At 43.7% G+C, this 13,637-nt stretch overlaps 1 protein-coding gene across 50 annotated transcripts in view; it reads right to left on the reverse strand.

Annotated features, from left to right (window-relative positions):
- NEK10 (NIMA related kinase 10) overlaps positions 1 to 11,725 on the reverse strand; it is a 249,969-nt gene extending 238,244 nt beyond the window's left edge. For 37 of the 50 annotated variants that reach the window (XR_014065243.1, XR_014065246.1, XM_081529548.1 and 34 more), the window contains exon 1: positions 11,558 to 11,725. The gene's annotated coding sequence lies outside the window, so the exon portion shown is untranslated. Of the gene's footprint in view, positions 1 to 8,356; positions 8,569 to 11,360 lie in introns of those variants that run through there. The other 13 variants (XM_081529522.1, XM_081529527.1, XM_081529517.1 and 10 more) reach the window with 6 other exon arrangements.
- Positions 11,726 to 13,637: the final 1,912 nt, after the last annotated feature.

The raw sequence follows: 13,637 nt of genomic DNA on the forward strand, positions 1-13,637 counted from the left end.
AAAGTTCCTACAGATACACTGGCCTGTGGGCTTCAAATTCTGCTCAAACCATAGGTACCGCCTGTTTTAGAAACAGGATGTAAAAGTCACAGTGAAAAAAAAAATAAAAATAAAGGTCACAGTGATTAGCATGTGAAAATGTGTGGGAAAGCTCATGGGCCTCTGATGGTAGAGGACCACATCTGCCACAATCTTACTGCTAAATGCCTTGTCTTATTCTGTGGTTTAATCTCTGCGATTTTATTGACCTGGTGGGTGAACAGGAAATAATCCTCTAATAGTTTTATCAGTTTAAGATTAGCTTCTACTCTGTGAACTGGAAGAGTGAAAATAGATAACTTTCTGGAAATGTTTCCCTTAATTAAACAGTAAACTAATTCACCAGAATCAGAAGAAACAGGCAATTGCCTTTAGGACAAAAAAAAAAATCCTTTCCACTTGGTGGCTGTTAAAATGGAAACTATTCTGAAAAAAACAAACTTCAAGAAGTTGGAAATACTATAATATATTTAATTTAATTCCATATTTAATTAACAAAAATGATTACACTATACCAAATGCTATTTAGATAGTATCACAGACTCAGTGGACATGAATATGAGCAAACTGTGGCAGACAGTGAAGAACAGGGCAGTCTGGTGGGCAGAGTCCATCAGGTCACACAAAGCTGGACATGACTTGGTGACTAAAGAACAACAAGAGGGCTATAATTCAAAACTGATGGGTGGGGAAAAGGGCAGTTCACATCTTAAATCATTTTCGAGAAGCAAACAAATTTCTGAGTTAGTGTTTCTCAGAGATCAGGTGAGGGCAAGAGTCCTGCAGGTGGAGTTTGCCTCAGAGTCAGCATTTAAACCTATCTTACTCAAACTCTTCCAGAAAATTGCAGAAGAAGGTAAGCTTCCAAACTCATTCTATGAGACCACTATCACCCTAATACCAAAACCAGACAAAGATGTCACACAAAAAAAGAAAACTACAGGTCAATATCACTGATGAACATAGATGCAAAAATCCTTAACAAAATTCTAGCAAACAGACTCCAACAACATATTAAAAAAAAGATCATACATCATGACCAAGTGGGCTCTATCCCAGGAATGCAAGAATTCTTTAATATACACAAATCAATCAATGTAATACACCACATTAACAAATTGAAAGATAAAAACCATATGATTATCTCAATAGATGCAGAAAAAGCCTTTGACAAAATTCAACATCCATTTATGATAAAAACTCTCCAGAAAGCAGGAATAGAAGGAACATACCTCAATGTAATAAAAGCTATATATGACAAACCCACAGCAAACATTATCATCAATGGTGAAAAATTGAAAGCATTTCCCCTAAAGTCAGGAATAAGACAAGGGTGCCCACTCTCACCACTACTATTCAACATAGTTTTGGAAGTCTTGGCCACAGCAATCAGAGCAGAAAAAAAAAGAAAAGGAATACAGATTGGAAAAGAAGAAGTAAAACTCACTGTTTGCACATGACATGATCCTCTACATAGAAAACCCTAAAGACTCTACCAGAAAATTATTAGAGCTAATCAATGAATACAGTAAAGTTGCAGGATATAAAATTAATACACAGAAATCCCTTTCATTCCTATACACTAACAATGAGAAAACAGAAAGAGAAATTAAGCAAACAATTCCATTCATCATTGCAACAAAAAGAATAAAATACTTAGGAATATATCTAGCTAAAGAAACACAAGACCTATATATAGAAAACTATAAAACACTGATGAAAGAAATCAAAGAGGACACAAATAGATGGAGAAATATACCATACTCATGGACTGGAAGAATCAATATAGTGAAAATGAGTATACTACCCAAAGCAATCTGTAGATTCAATGCAATCCCTATCAAGCTACCAATGGTATTTTTCAGAGAACTAGAACAAATAATTTCACATTTTGTATGGAAATACAAAAAACCTCGAATAGCCAAAGCAATCTTGAGAAAGAAGAATGGTACAGGAGGAATCAACCTGCCTGACTTCAGGCTCTACTACAAAGCCACAGTCATCAAGACAGTATGGTACTGGCACAAAGACAGAAATATAGATCAATGGAACAAAATAGAAAGCCCAGAGATAAATCCACGCACCTATGGACACCTTATCTTCGACAAAGGAGGCAAGGATATACAATGGAGAAAAGACAATCTCTTTAACAAGTGGTGCTGGGAAAACTGGTCAACCACTTGTAAAAGAATGAAACCAGAACACTTCCTAACACCATACACAAAAATAAACTCAAAATGGATTAAAGATCTAAACGTAAGACCAGAAACTATAAAACTCCCAGAGGAAAACATAGGCAAAACACCTCCGGCATAAATCACAGCAGGATCCTCTATGACCCACCTCCCAGAATATTGGAAATAAAAGCAAAAATAAATAAATGGGACCTAACTAAACTTAAAAGCTTTTGCACAACAAAGGAAACTGTAAGTAAGGTGAAAAGACAGCCTTCAGAATGGGAGAAAATAATAGCAAACGAAGCAAGTGACAAAGAATTAATCTCAAAAATATACAAGCAACTACTGCAGCTCAATTCCAGAAAAATAAATGACCCAATCAAAAAATGGGCCAAAGAACTAAACAGACAGTTGTCCAAAGAAGACATACAGATGGCTAACAAACACATGAAAAGATGCTCAACATCACTCATTATCAGAGAAATGCAAATCAAAACCACAGTGAGGTACCATCTCACACTGGTCAGAATAGCTGCTATCCAAAAATCTACAAACAGTAAATGCTGGAGCGGGTGTGGAGAAAAGGGAACCCTCTTACATTGTTGGTGAGAATGCAAACTAGTACAGCCACTATAGAAAACTGTGCGAAGATTACTTAAAAAACTGGAAATAGAACTTCCATACGACCCAGCAATCCCACTGCTGGGCATACACACCGAGGAAAAAACCAGAATTGAAAGAGACACGTGTACCCCAATGTTCATCACAGCACTGTTTATAACAGCCAGGACATGGAAGCAACCTAGATGTCCATCAGCAGAAGAATTGATAAGAAAGCTGTGGTACATATACACAATGGGATATTACTCAGCCATTAAAAAGAATACATTTGAATCAGTTCTACTGAGGTGGATGAAATTGGAGCCTATTTTACAGAGTGAAGTAAGCCAGAAAGAAAAATACCCATATAGTATGCTGCTGCTGCTAAGTCGCTTCAGTCGTGTCCAACTCTGTGCGACTCCATAGACAGCAGCCCACCAGGCTCCCCCATTCCTGGGATTCTCCAGGCAAGAACACTGGAGCGGGTTGCCATTTCCTTCTCCATTGCATGAAAGGGAAAAGTGAAAGTGAAGTCGCTCAGTCGTGTCTGACTCTTAGCGACCCCATGGGCTGCAGCCTACCAGGCTCCTCCATCCATGGGATTTTCCAGGCAAGAGTACTGGAGTGGGGTGCCATTGCCTTCTCTGCATATATACACTACCATGAGTAAATTAGCTGGCTAGTGGGAAGCTGCCATATAGCACAGGGAGCTCAGCTCGCTGCTCTGTGATGACCTAGAGGGGTGGGATGGGGGGAATGGGCGGTCCAAGAGGGAGGGCATATATGTATAAATATAGCTGATTCACTTTATTGTACAGTAGAATCTAACACAACATTGTAAAGCAATTGTATCTCCATTTAAAAAAGTTAACAGGAATATATGACAACAGACGTCATTATCAGTTTCCTATTTGCAAGCTTTATTCCCATGTTATTAGCAAGCCTTTTGTGATACGGGACAGTGCCTACAGATAGGACAGAGTTCCCATGGTGCCCTCAGCTGCCCCTGCCTGCTGTCTGTGAGTGTGCTCCGGCCTGCTGGCTGCTCACACAAGTCTGCCTGTGACAGCGTAGAAGATGCCTCTGTTAGAGAGAAAGTGGACCTGAGACTCACGTACTAAGTAGTGATATTGTAAAGGGAAACAGGTCCAGATGGTTTGAAGAAAGAATTTATATAAATCGGTCAATAAAAAGAAGTAAAGTAGCACATCAAATTTCTCTTTATTCATTGACCCCCAAACATAGTTAAGATGACATTCAATTCTCTGATACTGGGTGACACAGAAAGGTGACAATGATATTCATTCATTCCTTTAGGAAACAATTTTTGATCTCTTCTTATATGGCAGACACTGAGGCTACTGTACTGAATAAGACATGGTAAAAAAAAAAAAAAAATGCCTTCCCCCACAACGTCAGCCTTCATGGAAATAAATCACAATAATAAGTGAGTGGGGATTCATCCCAACCCACCAGACCCTCAAAGAATAAAGAGAATACCAGATGAACACATCGATGTTCGTAACAAACGGCAGCACAGAATTACTTTCTGAGCCACAGAATAAAATTGCTTCATCTAATAATATTTTATTAAGTGCACATTTAATTTATCATGCTCTGTGCACAAGACACTCCTGCAGGCTTCAAAAACATCTGTCCATAACTCAGCATGTGCAGGCAGTCAGAAATGCGGAGGTCAAACAACATGAAACTGCTGATATCTGGGCCTTAAAAAAAAAAAGAACAATTTCTTATAGTTCAGCCTAATGCATGAAATTAAATAGGAACACCAGAAATGTCAAAAAGCAGAGAAAATTAGTTGCTCAAGGAAGTTATACATTGAATGAGTTTAAGGGAAAGAAAGGCCAGTGGCGGCTGATGAAAGAGCTCTGGAGAGGTGTGTGTGACGGATCTGGGAAGCAGGTCCAGGAGCACGGGGTGGCGGGGTGGGGTGGGGTTTGGGAAACAGGGAGCAGATGAGCTGGGCTGGAGAGCTGACGCTGACCTCCTGGGCTACAGCCAACACTTGAAACAGAAGAGCCTCAAATCAAGAGCAGCCCTTGGGCATGAACCTTGGGGAAATGATGCTTCCTCTTCCTCAGGCCCTCACTCATTAGGTCTCTGTCTTTGTACTCAGTATGGTTCCTGTCTGCCTGTGTCTCTCCATCCTCACTTATGCCCTCATCCACATCACCACCCCCTGCAGGAACCGCTTCCGAAACGGACTCCCAGCTCCAGTTTCTCTCTCTTCCCAACAACAAGGCTGTTCTCTGCATAGCATCAAAAGCACCTTTTTTTTTTCTTTTGGTACAAAACTGACCAATTGAGCCTTCATGGGCTTTCCATTTCTCTCAGCATACAAACAAAACATAAGAAGGCCCATGAGTGTCCTGTGAGAAGAAGCCTCAGCCCCCGACAGCTCTGCTCAGACCTGGGCCCAGACCCGTTTTTCCTGGACTGAAGGGCCAGATTAGTGCTGAAAGGCCTGGAAGGCTCATCCATCTCAAGGGAATTTTCTCTGATCTCCATGCCTTGAAGCTCTTAACAAAGGGGCAGATTCCAGAAATAATTCAATAAAGATGCATATCTGGCTCCTTTAGTTTACTATACACTAGTCAGGAATGCAAGTGACAGAGAGTTTGCTCATCCGCAGCATCCAGCACAGCACTGCCGGTTTATAACAATGGAAGTGCTCAATAAATGATTGCTGAATGAATGAATGAATGCATAAATAAATCCCAAGTGAAAGTGACTGGGAAGCTCCAGGTATAACCGGAGGATCACTGTTTATATATGGAGAATAAAGATCATGAAAAAACTCTCAGCAAAGGATACATCTGCCACAGCTGATCAGCATCTAGTTATAGAATGTTGGTTTGACCAAAGTCTCTTTAAAAACACATGGAAGCCACAAAATAAGTAAGATACCCGTGTTAAATATGGGTTGCCCCAAATATACAGGAACGGGACAATAACAATTCCTACAGGCAAGATGAGTATTCACATTGATGTCAAGTGTAGCCCACGCACACGCATATGCACGTCCTATGAATGCCGTGGTCTCCCCTGATGAGTGCTAAGGGGCTTGGGGAGGTGAGTCTTCCTGTCACATGACTGGGATGGAGCAGTGGTGGAGACCTGGAGCCTCCTTGCCTGCTGAGTGACCTCAGGAAGCCCCTGGGCCTCTCTGAGGACTCGTTTCCTCATTTACAAGAAAACGGAAACACTCATATCCCCATTATGAGACGGTAGTCAGGATTAAATAAAATAAACTCTTAAAATTGTCCGGGGGACTTCCCTGGTGGTCCAGAGATTAGGCCTCTGCGCTTCCACTGCTGTTGGTCCAAGTTCGATATCTGGTTTGGGACCTAGGATTCCCGCGTGCTGCAGGGTAGGGCCCAAAATAAAACAAAGCAAAAAAGCTGTCGGCAGCTAGCTCAGTTGTTATTATGACAGCTTTTCTAAATACTATTATTGGTAATATTACCACTACATCAGCTTGAAGAGCTTGTCAGGCTTATTTGAAGTCGTTTACCTGTATTCACTGACTTTGGTTCACAAATGACAAACACTGACATAAAATGAAAAAAAAAAAAAACCCACTGTTTTTAATGCCACAAATAGTCTTCACTTTAATTTGTTACCTCTGATGTTAGTTTGGATTTACTATGACAGGCACTTTGCTGTATCCATTTAATCCTTACACAACCTTGGGATGAGGCTGTGTTGTATCTCCACCTCACAGGTGATGGAACTGACTGAGTTTCAGTAACTTGGCCAAGATCTCATATCTGGTAACAGTTACAACAATAAAAGCAAATGTTTATGGGGGCTTGCCCTGTGCCAGGACGATTCTGCTTCCATACATTAACCAATATTAATATAATTCTAACGAAGCTATAAGGCAACTACCTGTACTGTCCCCGCTTCACAGATGACAGAACTGAGGCCCACAGAGGTTAAATAATCTCTTGGAGTCACAGAGCTATAAGTCCCTGGTGGACGAGCAGGAATTTAAGGCCAGGCAGGGCCCTCCTTGTTAACTGAACGCTATACTAACTCTTCCTTCTGGTCGCCTTTATCCTGCTATTTGCCTAAGTGAATTTTCTGGGTAAATGTTTATCACCTTAATAATAAAATGCTACTTCAGACACACTTTTCTCAAATCAATTAACCATTCCCTGTCATTTATGCAAAACACACTAAACATTGTGCGGCTTTTCCCTGACGGCCCAGGACCAGTGTTAAGGCTGCTGTGCGTTATCCACTCTGCCTTCTGTTTTTATTTTAATTTTTGTAGAAGGGTTTTTCAGTCTCTCTTCTAGATATGTGCCATTTGATGGTCATTTTGACTCTCTTGAGGGTTATGAAGCTAGGTTTCTTATTAACTATAACTACTCCTAATTCAAGTCTGAGTAAGCTCTGAATTGAGCTGGTCTCATGGATGTGAGAGCTTCACCTTTATGATGACTGTCACAGATTTCAGCTGAGATGAAGGGAACTCTGACCTCTAGATATGGACGAGCATCATTTTACCAAATGAGAAACCATCTATTTTATTCAGTGCTCATTTTCATGCTTTTTTTTAATCACACACTTCAGGCAGATATATATGCAGAGCCCACTTTCCTGTGGAAGACCAGGTCTCAAAAACGTAAGAGTCATTTCCAAATCCAAGCCATATAACCTGTTCCCATGGTGACACTCTTACCCCCCACCACATCCTGCTTTATTTTCATCTCTTATTTCTCTCTCCCAAGGAAAGCATGATAGAAATGGCTAACCCAGGGCCCCCGACCCCCAGGCCATGGGCCAGTGCCTGTCGGTGCCTGTTAGGAACCAGGCTGCACAGCAGGAGGTGAGCATCAGGAGCGCCAGCCAAGCTTCACCTGTATTTACAGCCGCTACACATCGCTCCCATTACCACGTGAGCTCTGCCTCCTCTCAGACCAGCAGTGACATCATAAGTGTGATGCATTTGAGTCACCCCGAAACCATCTCCCGCTCCTCCCCCACTGCTGCCCAGTCTGTGGGAAAACTGTCTTTCATGAAACTAGTCCCTGGTGCCAAAAAGGTTGGGGACTGCTGAGCCAACAGGTACATGGAACTTCCTACATACCCACCACAGCTCTAAGAAATTTGTCTCCACTGCTTCATGTAAGGCTCACAACAACTCCATTTTACATGCAGGGAAGCTGAGGTGCCAAGATGAAGCAACGCAGCAGAGGCCCTGTGTACAGCAGGGGCAGAGCTGGAATTTGAACCCAGGCGTCTGGCGTGGGACTCGGAGTTCTACGGATTCTGGGCTACCACCCTCGGGAAACTGCATCTGAGAGCACAGGGTCTTGGTTTCACCCCCTGCTGGACACCCCCGAACTGTCCTCAAAGTCTGTTTGGCTCAGACAGGCAGGGTGACATTCCGGGCCCTTCTTGCACCTACTTGAGACCTTGCTGGTTACACTTTCTTTTGCCCCATCCTTATCCGGCAGAGCAGCCTGGATTCATCAAATGCACACCAAGCTCTCACGGGAGCCCCTTACCTGTATCAGAGCTGTTGTTGTACACAGAAGTTTGTGATCAAGAGGCACAGTACCGCGTGTGGGCTTCCCAGGTGGCACAGAGGTAAAGAATCCACCTGCCGATGCAGGAGGCATGAGAGATGTACATTCGATCCCCGGGTCAGAAAGACCCCCGGGAGGAGGGCATGGCTACCCACTCCACTTGCTTGGAGAATCCCATGGACAGAGGAGCCTGGCAGGTACAGTTCATGGGGTAGCAAAGTGCCAGACACTACTGAAATGACTTAGCACACACACACCCATCCAAGCAGGACAGTGTGACTGGGTTATAGGATGGTGTCCTAGAAATTGCACTTGACTGAACTAACAGATTGATTTTTCCCTTTCGTGAACTGACCGTGGAAATTCCACAATTCCAAACTTCAGTGTTTCTTGTTCTACTTTTAAAAGACTTTATTCTTTAGGGCAGTTCCAGGTTTACCACAAATTTGAGAGGGAGGTAGAGAGATTTCCCATGTACCCCCTACACACTAGCATAGCCTCCCTCATGATCAATACTACTTAGCGGATGGTACACTTATTCCCAAGGATGAACCTACATTTACACATCATCATCATCCCGAGTCCGTAGGTTACTTTAGAGTTCACTCTAGGCGTTGTACATTCTGTGTGTCTGGCATGTATATAATGGGCACGTATCCACCGTTATGATGTCACACAGAGCATGTAAACTACCCTAAAAATCTGTGCTCTACCTGTTTCTCTCTCCTCCACCCCCTCCAACCCCTGATACCCAATGATCTTTTCACTGTCCCCACAGTTCTGCCTTTTCCAGAATGTCATATAGCTGGAATCATACAGTATATGGCCTTTTCAGATTGGCTTCTTACTCTCCTTAGAAATGTGCGTTTAAGTTTCCCCCATGTCTTTTCATGGCTTAATCGTTGTCTCTTTTTTATCTGTTCATCTATTTCTCTTTCACCTGTACTGGGCCTTTGCTGCGAGAGCTTTTCTCTAGCTGTGGCGACTGGCAGCTACTCTCTGGTTGTGGCGTGCAGGCTTCTAATTGTGGTAACTTCCTTGTTCCTGAGCACGGGCTCTAGGCTCCCAGGCTTCAGTAGCTATGGTGTGTGGGTTTAGTTGCTCCGAGGCATGTGGGATCGTCTCCCACCAAGGATTGAACCCACGTCCCCTGCATGGGCAAGCACACTCTTAACCACCAGACCAGCATGGAAGTCCCTGAATTTCTTTTTAGCTATGAATAGTATTCCACTGCCTGGATGCACCACAGTAAATGTATCCATTCCCTCTCTGAAGGACATCTTGCTTGTTTGCAGATGTCTGGTAATTGTGACTAAAGCAGCTACAAACATCCCTGTGAATGTTTCTCGATTTTTTAAAATTTTAATTGGAGGATAATTGCTTTACAATTGTGTTGATTTCTGCCGTACAACGACGTGAATCAGCCGTAAGTTTACATGTGTCCCCTCCTTCTTGAGCCTCCCTCACCCCCACTCCCCATCCCACCCCTCTAGGTTGTCAGAGTAGCAGGTTGAGCTCCCTCTGTTATAGAGCAGTGAGTGCTTCTATTTTTTATCTCTGTGAAAAATTATTAAGATAAGGCACTATGCCCTTGATATAGGTTATATAAAGTCATTTAGTCTTTAAAATAATCCTATGAGGTGAGTGTTATTATTATCCCATTGTACAGATAAAGAAGCCACAGATAAGGGGCCACAAAGCCAAACGGTTGGAGCCAGTCTTCAAACCCATATACCTGGGTTTGAGTATATCTGATTCAAAGCCCATCTCTTGCAAACTATGCTGTACTCTCTCTGTTTTCCATGTTAAACTTATGCCATAATACAGCAGCTAACATTAATATGATTATAGCATGAAATATGGATTGAGAATTGAAGTAGTTCTCAATACCAAGGATCGTGAAGTCAAAGTCAAACCTGTAAATTCAGCATTCATCTTTCATAGGTAAAAGTTTACTGGATGCCATGAAAAACAGTAACTTCTCATTTTAGAGACTCATTCATTTAACCAGTATTTATTGAGCCCCTGCTACACGCAGCGTACTCAGCCAGATATGACAAGTGGTGAGTAAGACAGACCTTGCCTCTGTCCTCAGAGTGTGTGTCTAGAGGAGGAAGCACAAAAGCAATCACGAAATACACAGAGAGTGACTGAGGAGTGAGAGCAGGGCTGGGGAAGGTGCAGAAGTGGAGTCCACTGCAGGCAGTGTGAGCAGCAGGTGAATCAGCGCACACCGGAAAGAAGGTGGCTGTTCTAGGAACAAAGGCAGAGTTGCTGAGGGAAGGCCTAACCAGGAAGTGTGGATGGGGTGACAGGCAGTCTCAGCAGGAAGTGAAATGCCCTTACATCTTTTTAAAGAAACATCAGTCTAACAATAGATGGAAAAATAGATGAGATAGGGACAGTCGGGAAAGGTGGACCCTTGTTGAATTTAACCAAAATACTGGTGGAAATGATAATGCAAGAAGGGAGACAGTGAGGTGGGAACTGATTTGACAGCTATGAAGAAGGCACCGCCTTGATAACTGGTGGAAATGAGGCAGAAAATGTCAATTGTCCAGATGGGGTTTTGGTGTCTTGGTGCCCAAGATAAGGAATCCAAGGGCGAGACACTCCGTGGGAACCGGGAAAATGATATTTAAGCCTGCACAAGTGTGGAGCTAACTCGCAGTTGGGTTTTGGGGTCCGGGGCGAGTGGAGCAGCCTAGGCTGAAGGTGGAGGTTTTCAAGGAATCAGCAGACATGTGTCGCCTGGAGGCATGGAACTGGACAGGCTCACCCACGTAGAGCAAAGAAGCAGAGGGAATGTCAGAACAGCACCATATAAGGGGAAGGCAGAGAAGCGACGCCCATAGAGGGTTTTATGAAGGAGTCTCCAGAGGTGTAGGAGCAAAACTGGGAGAGACACACTCAGGCTTCCTGTAACCAGAGTAAGTACGTTAGGGACCTGAAAGGACCATCACGCATCGTCGATGGCGCTTACCGAGCATCCTTCAGCCCGATACCAGCCGTCTGCCAAGAGACAGGCTCACAGTGACTCCCGCAAGCCCGCACTCTCTGCCCTGCCTCCTGCCGAGGAGCGCTCACTGCGAGACCGCAGGCTGCTCCGCAAGCACCCCCGGGCATCTCTCTGGAGACCCTGCTGAAACCGCGAGCCGGCCTGTCGTACGACTCACTCACCGCCCGAGGGAGGGCCCCTTCTTCAGGCCAACGCGCACCCCATCGTTTCTGCCGCCGTCACGCTGCTCCGGCTCGGGGGCCTGTGCTCCTCGCCCCCACCTCGCGCCCTGTCCCCTCAGTCTCAGGGGTACCGCTGCCAGCAGCACCGTTGGTGCTTCGGCCAAATCCTCCTTCCGGCCACCAACCGTCGCGGCCTCAGCCAATGCCGACGCCTCTTCTTCCGCCCGTCGGGCGTCTCAGCCAGTCAGCTGCGGCCGTGCTGCGGCCGTGGCGACGGGACGCCGGCCTCAGGTTGCCGTAGCAACGGAGAACGCGCAGGGTCTCCCCGCGCCGCGCGGCCGGGGAGGAGGGGCTCGAGGGGCGCGGCGCCGCCTCCCACAGGGGGAGGCTGCCCGCCGGGCTCCTGCGGACCCGGGTACCAGCCTTCGGCATTTGAGATGAAATGGGTGGGAAAGAGCAGCTTCACTTTGGGGTGCTTAATTTCAAGAACTGTTATGGACTAAAAATCAGCCATCTTCCAAAGCAGATTCACTGTGAAAAGGATCAGGGCAACCTGCTGAGGAGCATCCGTGTGACGTGCAGACACTTTGAACGATTCCGGCCGCAGCAGGAGATGGGGACATGGTGTGAGCCGCGTGGACACCTGTCACCAGCTCGTTTTGTGGGATTGAGCAAGACTCATCCTTCGTGAGAGCCTGAATCTTTTTATTGAAAAATGTTTGAATTTTATGACAGCTTAAAAACTTTGAATGGACTTGCCCAGGAAAAGGGTCAGGAAAATTAGGCAAATGCATTAGAATTAACTTTTGTGAGGAACAAAAACTGCAAGGGGGAAAAAAAAAACAGTAAATAAAATTTTATTAGTGGAACCAAGCTTCAGAAAACAAATGAAAGATAAACAGAAGAGAAATAGACATCCCCGAAACAAGGTGTTGAGAGGTAGACAGTGAAAAAAGGCATTTAAGAGTATGGTGTCCCACACAATGTAGTATTATAGGCAGAACGTATGTATGGAAAGAGAGATTCAGAGATCTTGGTTTACATTAAAACTATTCTTGTATACTACCTATGGTGTCTTTCTAAGACTATATAAAGATGCAAAATCAGGGAAAAAGAGGAAAAAAAAAAAAGCAAAGAAAAAATGGTGGTCTGATTTCCTAAACCTCATAAGGAAAGAATTTGAGAAGTGGTCTATTGTGCTGAAGCAGCAGCTGGATAACAAATTAACAGACCATCAACAAGAACACGAGCTCTGATTCACTCGTCTGTCACTCGGTCAAACAAATATGGGTGTTGGAAATTCCCCTGGAAAAAAATGCACCCTCTGCTGCTGCTGGCCTGGGCACTGTTTGAGGAACTTTCCTGAGTAGCTGGAGGGCTTTAAGTTCATGTGACCTCCTGGAATGTTCGCCACCAGAGGATCCTGATCTCTCACCTCTTTTCACACCTTACATTAAGAGAGGCAACTGCAGATGTTGGGACAGTGTTTTCACTACCTTTCCCCTTACTCACACTGGTGAGTATATTTACTGTCATATTTATTTCTGAAAGACCAGGCAAATATTACTTATATATGACCATTTTTTTCTGGATTCCACATACATTATAAACTAATACTTACACATCACTTGGAGGTTTCTTCCTATTGGACTTCCTTATGTAACATGATTTACGTAATTTATATATTTCCAAATACAGCTTTCCTAGGAACATGGGAAGCCTTTCTTGATATTTTGCACAGCCATATATATGTATACATAACTGTCTGTTCAAAATCTTTAATCCTGTGTTCTATTTTCCTTTGCAATTTTCTTAATTTTTTATTTATTCATTTTATCTTATGATGATAGAGGAGGTTTCAGGTAAAAATAAACCAAAAATTATTTGTACTCAATGCTTATAGAAAAGTGACTCCAGCATTGTATCTGGAACTTTAAGGGGTACTTATAAATCACACTACTGATTTCAATGTTGTTTCATGGCCATTCTCATGAAATAAGGTAATTTATGAGGTTAGTTTCTGAATTACCTATTCATGAAAAGAATTTCCATCACTATCTTCTTATATAGCAAACTCACA

The sequence above is a fragment of the Giraffa tippelskirchi genome, chromosome 9 (assembly GCF_054371585.1).
Source record: "Giraffa tippelskirchi isolate mGirTip1 chromosome 9, T2T-mGirTip1v1.2.pri, whole genome shotgun sequence".
NCBI lineage: Eukaryota > Metazoa > Chordata > Mammalia > Artiodactyla > Giraffidae > Giraffa > Giraffa tippelskirchi.